This window comes from Dama dama, unplaced genomic scaffold (assembly GCF_033118175.1).
Source record: "Dama dama isolate Ldn47 unplaced genomic scaffold, ASM3311817v1 ptg000080l, whole genome shotgun sequence".
NCBI lineage: Eukaryota > Metazoa > Chordata > Mammalia > Artiodactyla > Cervidae > Dama > Dama dama.
Window position 1 is genome coordinate 8,129,798 of NW_026870899.1, and position 12,607 is coordinate 8,142,404.

Genomic DNA, 12,607 nt, shown 5'->3' on the forward strand with positions numbered 1-12,607 from the left:
AACATGAAGAGCCTGAAATGGTGTGAAATATATGAAGAGCTTCAAAATGTGTGAAAAATATGAGAAGCTTCAAAATGTGTCAAAAATATGAGGAGCAAGAAACTGTCTGAAAAATACGAGGAGCATGAAGAGGTGTTGAAGAAAATGAAGAGCCTGAAAAGGTGTGAAAAATATGAAGAGCTTCAAAAGGTGTCAAAAATATGAGGAGCATGAAGGTCTGAAAAATAGGAGGAGCATGAAGTGGTGTTGAAAAACATGAAGAGCCTGAAAAGGTGTGAAAAATATGAAGAGCTTCAAAAGGTGTGAAAAATATGAAGAGATTCAAAAGGTGTCAAAAATGCCCTGCGCATGAAACGGTCTGAAAAATAGGAGGAGCATGAAGTCTTGTTGAAAAAAAAGAAGAGCCTGAAAAGGTGTGAAATATATGAAGAGCTTCAAAAGGTGTCAAAAATATGAGGGGCACGAAACGGTCTGAAAAATAGGAGGAGCATGAAACGGTGTTGAAAATCATGAAGAGCTTGAAAAGGTGTGAAAAATATGAAGAGCTTCAAAAGGTGTCAAAAATGAAATGAGCATGAAACGGTCTAAAAAATAAGAGGAGCATGAAGCGGTGTTCAAAAACATGGAGAGCCTGAAAAGATATGACAAATATGAAGAGCTTCAAAAGGTGTCAAAAATATGAGGAGCATGAAACGGTCTGAAAAATAGGAGGAGCATGAAGCGGTGTTCAAAAACATGAAGAGCCTGAAAAATTGTGAAAAATATGAAGAGCTTCAAAAGGTGTCAAAAATATGAGGAGCATGAAACGGTCTGAAAAATAAGAGGAGCATGAAGCGGTGTTGAAAAACCTGAAGAGCATGAAATGTTGTGAAAAATATGAAAAGCATCTAAAGGTGTTAAAGATGAGATGAGCATGTAACGTTCTGAAAAATAGGAGGATCAAGAAACGGTGTTGAAAAACATGAAGAGCCAGAAAACTTGTGAAAAATATGAAGAGCTACAAAAGGTGTCAAAAATGAGATGAGCATGAAACGGTTTGAAAAATAGGAGGAGCGAGAAACGGTGTTCAAAAACATGAAGAGCCTGAAAAGGTGTGAAAAATATGAAGAGCTTCAAAAGGTGTCAAAAATATGAGGAGCATGAAACGGTCTGAAAAATAGGAGGAGCATGAAGAAGTGTTCAAAAAAATGAAGAGCCTGAAAAGGCGTGAAAAATATGAAGAGCTTCAAAAGGTGTTAAAAAATATGAGGAGCCTGATATGGTCTGAAAAATAGAAGGAACATGAAGCGGTGTTGAAAAACATGAAGAGCCTGAAAAGGTGTGAAAAATATGAAGAGCTTCAAAAGGTGTGAAAAATATGAAGAGCTTCAAAAGGTGTCAAAAATTAGATGAGCATGAAACGGTGTGAAAAATAGGAGGAGCATGAAGTGGTGTTGAAAAAAATGAAGAGCCTGAAAAGGTGTGAATAATATGAAGAGCCTCAAAAGGTGTCAAAAATATGAGGAGTATGAAAAGGTATGATAAATAGCAGGAGCATGAAGCGGTGTTGAAAAACATGAAGAGTCGAAATCGTGTGAAAAATATGAAGGGTTTCAAAAATGTGACAAATATGAAGAGCTTCAAAAGGTGTGAAAAATATGAAGAGCTTCAAAAGGTGTCAAAAATGAGATGAGCATGAAACGGTCCGAAAAATAGGAGGAGCATGAAGCGGTGTTGAAAATCATGAAGATAAAGAAAAGGTGTGAAAAATATGAAGAGCTTCAAAAGGTGTCAAAATGAGATGAGCATGAAACGTCTGAAAAAGAGGAGGAGCATGAAGTGGTGTTGAAAAACATGAAAAGCCTGAAAATGTGTGAAAAATATGAAGAGCTTCAAAAGGTGTGAAATATATGAGGTGCAAGAAACGGTCTGAAAAATAGGAGGAGCATGAAACGGTCTGAAAAATAGGAGGAGCATGAAGCGGTGTTGAAAAACATGAAGAGCCTGAAAAGGTGTGAAAAATATGATGAGCTTCAAAAGGTGTCAAAAATATGAGGAGCATGAAACCGTCTGAAAAATAGGAGGAGCATGAAGCGCTGTTGAAAAACATGAAGAGCCTGAAAAGGTGTGAAAAATATGAAGAGCTTCACAAGGTGTCAAAACTATGAGGAGCATGAAACGGTCTGAAAAATAGGAGGAGCTTGAAGCGGTGTTGAAAAACATGAAGAGCATGAAAAGTAGTGAAAAATATGAAGAGCTTCAAAAGGTGACAAAAATATGAGGAGCATGAAACGTTCTGAAAAATAAGAGGAGATGCAGTAGTGTTCAAAATCATGAAGAGCCTGAAAATGTGTGAAAAATACGAAGAGATTCAAAAGGTGTCAAAATATGAGGAGCATGAAACGGCCTGAAAAATAGCAGGAGCATGAAACGGTATGAAAAATAGGAGGAGAATGAATCCGTGTTCAAAACCATGAAGAGCTTGAAAAGTTGTGAAATATATGAAGAGTTTCAAAAGGTGTCAAAAATAGGAGGAGAATGAAACTGTCTCAAATAAAGGAGGAGCATGAAGCAGTGTTGAAAACCATGAAGAGCCTGAAAAGGTGTGAAAAATATGAAGAGCTTCAAAAGGTGTCAAACATAGGAGGAGCATAAAACGGTCTGAAAAATAGGAGGAGCATGAAGCCGTGATCAAAAACATGAAGAGCATGAAAAGGTGTGAAAAATATGAAGAGCTTCAAAAGGATTGAAATACATGAGGAGCACGAAACGGTCTGAAAAAAAGGAGGAGCATGAAGCGGTGTTCAAAAACATGAAGAGCTTGAAAAGGTGTGAAAAATATGAAGAGCTTCAAAATGTGTCAAAAATATTAGGAGCAGGAAACAGTCTGAAAAACAGGAGGAACATGAAACGGTGTTCAAAAACATGAAGAGCCTGGAAAAGTGTGAAAAATATGAAGAGCTTCAATAGGTGTGTAAAATATGAGGAGCATGAAACGCTCTAAAAAATAGGAGGAGCATGAAGCTGTGTTGAAAAACATGAAGAGCCTGTAAAGGAGTGAAATAAATGAAGAGCTTCAAAAGGTGTCAAAAATATGAGGAGCAAGAAACTGTCTGAAAAAAATGAGGAGCATGAAGCGGTGTTGAAAAACATGAAGAGCATCAAAAGGTGTCAAAATTATGAAGAGCTTCGAAAGGTGTCAAAAATATTATGAGCATGAAACGGTCTGAAATATAGGAGGAGCATGAAGCGGTGTTGAAAAACATGAAGAGCCTGAAAAGATGTGAAATATATGAAGAGCTTCAAAACGTGTCAAAAATACGAGGAGCATGAAACGGTCTGAAACATAGGAGGAGCATGAAGCGGTGTTGAAAAACATGAAGAGCCTGAAAAGGTGTGAAAAATATGAAGAGCTTCAAAAGGAGTCAAAAATATGAGGAGCAAGAAACGGTCTGAAAAATAGGAGGAGCATGAAGCAGTGTTCAAAAACATGAAGTGCTTGAAAAAGTGTGAAATATATGAAGAGCTTCAAAAGGTGTCAAAAATAGGAGGAGAATGAAACTGTCTGAAAAAAAGGAGGAGCATGAAGCGGTGTTGAAAAAGATGAAGAGCCTGAAAAGATGTGAAAAATATGAAGAGCTTCAAAAGGTGTCAAAAATATGAGGAGCATGAAACTGTGTGAAATATAGGAGGAGCATGAAGCCGTATTCAACAACATGAAGAGCCTGAAAAGGTATGAAAACTATGAAGAGCTTCAAAATGTGTCAAAATATGAAGAGCATGAAACGGGCTGAAAAATAGGAGGAGCATGAATCGGTGTTGAAAACAGGAAGAGCATGAAAAGGTGTGAAAAATATGAAGAGCTTCAAAAGGGGTCAAAAATATGAGGAGCATGAAACGGTCTGAAAAATAGGAGGAGCATGAATCGGTGTTGAAAACAGGAAGAGCATGAAAAGGTGTGAAAAATATGAAGAGCTTCAAAAGGGGTCAAAAATATGAGGAGCATGAAACGGTCTGAAAAATAGGAGGAGCATGACACGGTGTTGAAAAACAGGAAGAGCATGAAAAGGTGTGAAAAATATGAAGAGATTCAAAAGCTGTCAAAAATATGAGGAGCCTGAAACGGTCTGAGAAATATGAGGAGCATGAAGTGGTGTTGAAAAAGATGAAGAGCCTGAAAAGGTGTGAAAAATATGAAGAGCTTCAAAAGGAGTCAAAAATATGAGGAGCATGAAAAGGTCTGAAAAATAGGAGGAGCATGAAGTGGTGTTGAAAAATATGAAGAGACTGAAAAGGTGTGAAAAATATGAAGAGCTTCAAAATGTGACAAAAATATGAGGAGTATGAAACGGTCTGAAAAATAGGAGGAGCAGGAAACGATGTTCAAAAACATGAAGAGCCTGGAAATGTGTGAAAAATATGAAGAGCTTCAAAAGTGTGAAATACATGAGGAGCATGAAACGGTCTAAAAAATAGGAGGAGCATGAAGCAGTGTTCAAAAACATGAAGTGCTTGAAAAAGTGTGAAATATATGAAGAGCTTCAAAAGGTGTCAAAAATAGGAGGAGAATGAAACTGTCTGAAAAAAAGGAGGAGCATGAAGCGGTGTTGAAAAAGATGAAGAGCCTGAAAAGATGTGAAAAATATGAAGAGCTTCAAAAGGTGTCAAAAATATGAGGAGCATGAAACTGTGTGAAATATAGGAGGAGCATGAAGCCGTATTCAACAACATGAAGAGCCTGAAAAGGTATGAAAACTATGAAGAGCTTCAAAATGTGTCAAAATATGAAGAGCATGAAACGGGCTGAAAAATAGGAGGAGCATGAATCGGTGTTGAAAACAGGAAGAGCATGAAAAGGTGTGAAAAATATGAAGAGCTTCAAAAGGGGTCAAAAATATGAGGAGCATGAAACGGTCTGAAAAATAGGAGGAGCATGAATCGGTGTTGAAAACAGGAAGAGCATGAAAAGGTGTGAAAAATATGAAGAGCTTCAAAAGGGGTCAAAAATATGAGGAGCATGAAACGGTCTGAAAAATAGGAGGAGCATGACACGGTGTTGAAAAACAGGAAGAGCATGAAAAGGTGTGAAAAATATGAAGAGATTCAAAAGCTGTCAAAAATATGAGGAGCCTGAAACGGTCTGAGAAATATGAGGAGCATGAAGTGGTGTTGAAAAAGATGAAGAGCCTGAAAAGGTGTGAAAAATATGAAGAGCTTCAAAAGGAGTCAAAAATATGAGGAGCATGAAAAGGTCTGAAAAATAGGAGGAGCATGAAGTGGTGTTGAAAAATATGAAGAGACTGAAAAGGTGTGAAAAATATGAAGAGCTTCAAAATGTGACAAAAATATGAGGAGTATGAAACGGTCTGAAAAATAGGAGGAGCAGGAAACGATGTTCAAAAACATGAAGAGCCTGGAAATGTGTGAAAAATATGAAGAGCTTCAAAAGTGTGAAATACATGAGGAGCATGAAACGGTCTAAAAAATAGGAGGAGCATGAAGTGGTGTTCAAAAACATGAAGTGCTTGAAAAAGTGTGAAATATATGAAGAGCTTCAAAAGGTGTGAAATACATGAGGAGCACGAAACAGTCTGAAAAAAAAGGAGGAGAATGAAGCGGTGTTCAAAAACATGAACAGTTTTAAAAGGTGTGAAAAATATGAAGAGTTTCAAAAGGTATCAAAAATATGAGGAGCATGAAACGGTCTGAAAAATATGAGGAGCATGAAGCGGTGTTCAAAAACATGAAGAGCCTGAAAAGGTGTGAAAAATATGAAGAGCTTCAAAAGGTGTCAAAAATACGAGGACCATGAAACGGTCAGAAAAAGAGGAGGAGAATGAAGCAGTGTTCAAAAACATGACGAGCTTGAAAAGGTGTGAAATATAATAAGAGCTTTAAAAAGTGTGAAAAATGGGAGGAGAAGGAAACTTTCTGAAATAAAGGAGGAGCATGAAGCGGTGTTGAAAAACATGAAGAGCCTGAAATGGTGTGAAAAATATGAAGAGCTTCAAAAGGTGTGAAAAATATGAGGAGCATGAAATGGTCTGAAAAATAGGAGGAGCATGAAGCGGTGTTGAAAAACATGAAGAGCCTGAAAACGTGTGAAAAATATGAAGAGCTTCAAAAGGTGTCAAAAATATGAGGAGCATGAAATGGTCTGAAAAATAGGAGGAGCATTAAGCGGTGTTGAAAAACATGAAGAGCCTGAAAACGTGTGAAAAATATGAAGAGCTTCAAAAGGTGTCAAAAATATGAGGCGCATGAAACGGTCTAAAAAATAAGAGGAGCATGAAGCAGTGTTGGAAAACATGAAGAGCCTGAAAAGATGTAAAAAACATGAAGAGCTTCAAAAGCTGTCAAAAATATGAGGAACATGAAACGGTCTGAAACATAGGAGGAGCATGAAGTGGGGTTGAAAATCATGAAGAGTCTGAAAAGGTGTGTAAAATGTGAAGAGCTTCAAAAGGAGTGAAATACATGAGGAGCATGAAACCGTCTGAATTATAGGAGGAGCATGAAGCGGTGTTCATAAAAATGAAGAGCCTGAAAAGGTGTGAAAAATATGAAGAGCTTCAAAAGCTGTCAAATATGAGATGAGCATGAAACGGTCTGTAAAATAGGAGGAGAAGGAAGTGGTGTTGAAAAACATGAAGAGCCTGAAAAAGTGTAAAATATATGAAGACCTTCAAAATTTGTGAAAAATATTAGGAGCTTCAAAAGAGGTCAAAAATATGAGGAGCATGAAACGGTCTGAAAAATAGGAGGAGCATGAAACGGTTTTGAAAAACACGAAGGGCCTGAAAAGGTGTGAAAAATATGAAGAGCTTCAAAATGTGTGAAATACATAGGGGCATGAAACGGTCTGAAAAATAGAAGGAGCATGAAGCTGTGTTGAAAAACATGAAGAGCCTGAAAAGATGTGAAAAATATGAAGAGCTTCAAAAGGTGTCAAAAATATGAGGAGAATGAAACGGTCTGAAAAATAGGTGGAGCATGATGCAGTGTTTAAAAACATGAAGAGCCTGAAAAGGTGTGAAAAATATGAAGAGCTTCAAAAGGTGTTAAAAATAGGAGGAGCATGAAGCGGTGTTCAAAAACATGCAGAGCCTGAAAAGCTGTGAAAAATATGAAGAGCCTCAAGGTGTGAAATACTTGAGGAGCATGAATCGGTCTGAAAAACAGGAGGAGCATGAAGCGGTGTTGAAAAACATGAAGAGCCTGGAAAGGTGTGAAAAATATGAAGAGCTTCAAAAGGTGTCAAAAATATGAGGAGAATGAAACAGTCTGAAAAATATGAGGAGCATGAATCGGTGTTCAAAAACATGAAGAGCCTGAAAAGGTGTGAAAAATATGAAGAGCTTCAAAAGGTGTGAAAAATATGAGGAGCATGAAACGGTCTGAAAAATAGGAAGAGCATGAAGCCGTGTTGAAAAACATTAAGAGCCAGGAAGGGTGAAAAAATATGAAGATCTTCAAAAGGTGTCAAAAATATAAGGAACATGAAACGGTCTGAAAAATAGGAGGAGCATGAAGTGGTGTTGAAAATCATGAAGAACCTGAAAAGGTGTGTAAAATATGAAGAGCCGCAAAATGTGTGAAATACATGAGGAGCATGAAACGGTCTGAAAAATAGGAGGAGCATGAAGCGGTGTTCAAAAATATGAAGAGCCTGAAAATTTGTGAAAACTATGAAGCGCTTTAGAAGGTGTCAAAAATGAGATGAGCATGAAACGGTCTGAAAAATAGGAGGAGCATGAAGTGGTGTTGAAAAACATTAAGAGCCTGAAAATGTGTGAAATATATGAAGACCTTCAAACGATTTCAGAAATGAGAGGAACATGAAACGGTCTGAAAAATAGGAGGAGCATGAAGTGGTGTTGAAAAACATGAAGAGCCTGAAAAGGTGTGAAAAATATGAATAGTTTCAAAAGATGTGAAAAATTTGAAAAACTTCAAAAGCTGTCAAAAATGAGATGAGCAGGAAACGGTCTGAGAAATAGGAGAAGCATGAAGTGGTGTTGAAAAACATGAAGAGCTTGAAAAAGTGTGAAATATATGAAGAGCTTCAAAAGGTGTCAAAAATATGAAGAGCTTCAAAAGGTGTCAAAAATATGAGGAGCATGAAACGGTCTGAAAAATAGGAGGAGCATTGTAACATTGTTGAAAAAATTGAAGAGCCTGAAAAAGTGTGAAAAATATGAAGAGCTTCAAAAGGTGTGAAAAATATGAGGAGCACGAAACGGTCTAAAAAATAAGAGGAGCATGAAGCCGTGTTGAAAAACATGAAGAGCCTGAAAAGGTGTAAAAAACATGAAGGGCTTCAAAAGGTGTCAAAAATATGAGGAACATGAAACGGTCTGAAAAATAGGAGGAGCATGAAGTGGGGTTGAAAATCATGAAGAGTCTGAAAAGGTGTGTAAAATGTGAAGAGCTTCAAAAGGAGTGAAATACATGAGGAGCATGAAACCGTCTGAATTATAGGAGGAGCATGAAGCGGTGTTCATAAACATGAAGAGGCTGAAAAGGTGTGAAAAATATGAAAAGCTTCAAAAGCTGTCAAATATGAGATGAGCATGAAACGGTCTGTAAAATAGGAGGAGCAGGAAGTGGTGTTGAAAAACATGAAGAGCCTGAAAAAGTGTAAAATATATGAAGACCTTCAAAATTTGTGAAAAATATTAGGAGCTTCAAAAGAGGTCAAAAATATGAGGAGCATGAAACGGTCTGAAAAATAGGAGGAGCATGAAACGGTTTTGAAAAACACGAAGGGCCTGAAAAGGTGTGAAAAATATGAAGAGCTTCAAAAGGTGTGAAATACATAGGGGCATGAAACGGTCTGAAAAATAGAAGGAGCATGAAGCTGTGTTGAAAAACATGAAGAGCCTGAAAAGATGTGAAAAATATGAAGAGCTTCAAAAGGTGTCAAAAATATGAGGAGAATGAAACGGTCTGAAAAATAGGTGGAGCATGAAGCAGTGTTTAAAAACATGAAGAGCCTGAAAAGGTGTGAAAAATATGAAGAGCTTCAAAAGGTGTTAAAAATAGGAGGAGCATGAAGCGGTGTTCAAAAACATGCAGAGCCTGAAAATGTGTGTAAAATATGAAGAGCTTCAAAACGTGTCAAAAATATGAGGAGCATGAAACGGTCTGAAAAATAGGTGGATCAAGAATCGGTCTTGAAAAACATGAAGAGCGTGAAAACGTGTGAAAAATATGAAGAGCTTCACAAGGTGTGAAAAATATGAAGAGCTTAAAATGGTGTCAAAAATGAGATGAGCATGAAACGGTCTGAAAAATAGGTGGAGCATGATGTGGTGTTGAAAAACATGAAGAGCCTGAAAAGTTGTGAAAATATGAAGAACTTCAAAAGGTGTCAAAACTATGAGGACTATGAAAGGGTCTGAAAAATACGAGGAGCATGAAACGGTGTTCAAAAACATGAAGAGCCTGAAAAGCTGTGAAAAATATGAAGAGCCTCAAGGTGTGAAATACTTGAGGAGCATGAATCGGTCTGAAAAACAGGAGGAGCATGAAGCGGTGTTGAAAAACATGAAGAACCTGAAATGGTGTGAAAAATATGAAGAGCTTCAAAAGGTGTCAAAAATATGAGGAGCATGAAACAGTCTGAAAAATATGAGGAGCATGAATCGGTGTTCAAAAACATGAAGAGCCTGAAAAGGTGTGAAAAATATGAAGAGCTTCAAACGATTTAAGAAATGAGAGGAACATGAAACGGTCTGAAAAATAGGAGGAGCATGAAGCGGTGTTGAAATATATGAAGAGCCTGAAAAGGTGTGAAAAATATGAAGAGCTTCAAAAGGTTTCAAAAATATAAGGAGCATGAAACGGTCTGAAAAATAGTAGGAGCATGAAACGGTGTTCAAAAAGATGAGAAGCCTGAAAAGGTGTGAAAAATATGAAGAGCTTCAAAATGTGTGAAATACTTGAGGAGCATGAAACGGTCTGAAAAATAGGAGGAGCATGAATCGGTGTTCAAAAACATGAAGAGCATTAAAAGGTGTGAAAAATGTGAAGAGCTTCAAAAGAAGTCAAAAATATGAGGAGCATGAAACTGTCTGAAAATAGGAGGGGCATGACGCGGTGTTGAAAAACATGAAGAGCATGAAAAGGTGTTAAAAATATGAGGAGCATGAAATGGTCTGAAAAATAGGAGGAGCAGGAAGCGGTGTTGAAAAACATGAAGAGCTTGAAATGGTGTCAAAAATATGAAGAGCTTCAAAAGGTGTCATAACTATGAGGAGCATGAAACGGTCAGAAAAATAGGAGGAGCATGAAGCGGTGTTGAAAAACATGAAGAGCATGAAAAGGTGTGAAAAATATGAAGAGCTTCAAAAGGTTTAAAAAATATGAGGAGCATGAAATGGTCTGAAAAATAGGAGGAGCTTGAAGTGGTGTTGAAAAACATGAAGAGCCTGAAAACGTGTGAAAAATATGACAAGCTTCAAAAGGTGTCAAAAATATGAGGCGCATGAAAAGGTCTGAAAAATAGGAGGAGCATGAAGCGGTGTTGAAAAACATGAAGAGCCTGAAAAGGTGTGAAAAATATGAAGAGCTTCAAAAGGTGTGAAATACATGAGGAGCATGAAACGGTCTGAAAAATAGGAGGAGCATGAAGCGGTGTTGAAAAACATGAACAGCCTGAAAAGTTGTGAAAAATATGAAGAGCTTCAAAAGGTGTGAAAATATGAGGAGCATGAAACGGTCTGAAAAATAGGAAGAGCATGAAGCCGTGTTGAAAAACATGAAGAGCCAGGAAGGGTGTAAAAAATATGAAGAGCTTCAAAAGGTGTCAAAAATATAACGAACATGAAACGGTCTGAAAAACAGGAGGAGCATGAAGTGGTGTTGAAAATCATGAAGAACCTGAAAAGGTGTGTAAAATATGAAGAGCCGCAAAATGTGTGAAATACATGAGGAGCATGAAACGGTCTGAAAAATAGGAGGAGCATGAAGCGGTGTTCAAAAATATGAAGAGCCTGAAAATTTGTGAAAACTATGAAGCGCTTCAGAAGGTGTCAAAAATGAGATGAGCATGAAACGGTCTGAAAAATAGGAGGAGCATGAAGTGGTGTTGAAAAACATTAAGAGCCTGAAAATGTGTGAAATATATGAAGAGCTTCAAACGATTTCAGAAATGAGAGGAACATGAAACGGTCTGAAAAATAGGAGGAGCATGAACTGGTGTTGAAAAACATGAAGAGCCTGAAAAGGTGTGAAAAATATGAATAGTTTCAAAAGATGTGAAAAATTTGAAAAACTTCAAAAGCTGTCAAAAATGAGATGAGCATGAAACGGTCTGAGAAATAGGAGAAGCATGAAGTGGTGTTGAAAAACATGAAGAGCTTGAAAAAGTGTGAATTATATGAAGAGCTTCAAAAGGTGTCAAAAATATGAAGAGCTTCAAAAGGTGTCAAAAATATGAGGAGCATGAAACGGTCTGAAAAATAGGAGGAGCATTGTAACATTGTTGAAAAAATTGAAGAGCCTGAAAAAGTGTGAAAAATATGAAGAGCTTCAAAAGGTGTCAAAAATATGAGGAGCATGAAACGGTCTGAAAAATAGGAGGAGCATGAAGCGGTGTTGAAAAATATGAAGAGCCTGAAAAGGTGTGAAAAATATGAAGAGCTTCAAAAGGTGTCAAATATGAGATGAGCATGAAACGGTCTGTAAAATAAGAGGAGCAGGAAGTGGTGTTGAAAAACATGAAGAGCCTGAAAAGCTGTGAAAAATATGAAGAGCCTCAAGGTGTGAAATACTTGAGGAGCATGAATCGGTCTGAAAAACAGGAGGAGCATGAAGCGGTGTTGAAAAACATGAAAAGCCTGAAAAGGTGTGAAAAATATGAAGAGCTTCAAAAGGTGTCAAAAATATGAGGAGCATGAAACAGTCTGAAAAATATGAGGAGCATGAATTGGTGTTCAAAAACATGAAGAGCCTGAAAAGGTTTGAAAAATATGAAGAGCTTCAAAAGGTGTGAAATACATGAGGAGCATGAAACGGTCTGAAAAATAGGAGCATGAAGCGGTGTTGAAAAACATGAACAGCCTGAAAAGGTGTGAAAAATATGAAGAGCTTCAAAAGGTGTGAAAAATATGAGGAGCATGAAACGGTCTGAAAAATAGGTAGATCATGAAGCCGTGTTGAAAAACATGAAGAGCCAGGAAGGGTGTAAAAAATATGAAGAGCTTCAAAAGGTGTCAAAAACATAAGGAACATGAAACAGTCTGAAAAATAGGAGGAGCATGCAGCGGTGTTCAAAAACATGAAGAGCCTGAAAAGGTGTCAAAAATATGAAGAGATTCAAAAGGTGTGAAAAATTTGAAGAGCTTCAAAATGTTTCAAAAATGAGATGAGCATGAAACGGTCTGAAAAAGATGAGAAGCATGAAGTGGTGTTGAAACACTTGAAGAGCCTGAAAAGGTGTGAAAAATATGAAGAGGTTCAAAGGTGTGAAATACATGAGGATCATGAAATGGTTTGAAAAATAGGAGGAGCATGAAGCGGTGTTCAAAAACATGAAGAGCCTGAATAGGTTTGAAAAATATGAAGAGTTTCAAAAGGTGTCAAAATCATGAGGAGCATGAAACCGTCTGAAAAATACGAGGAG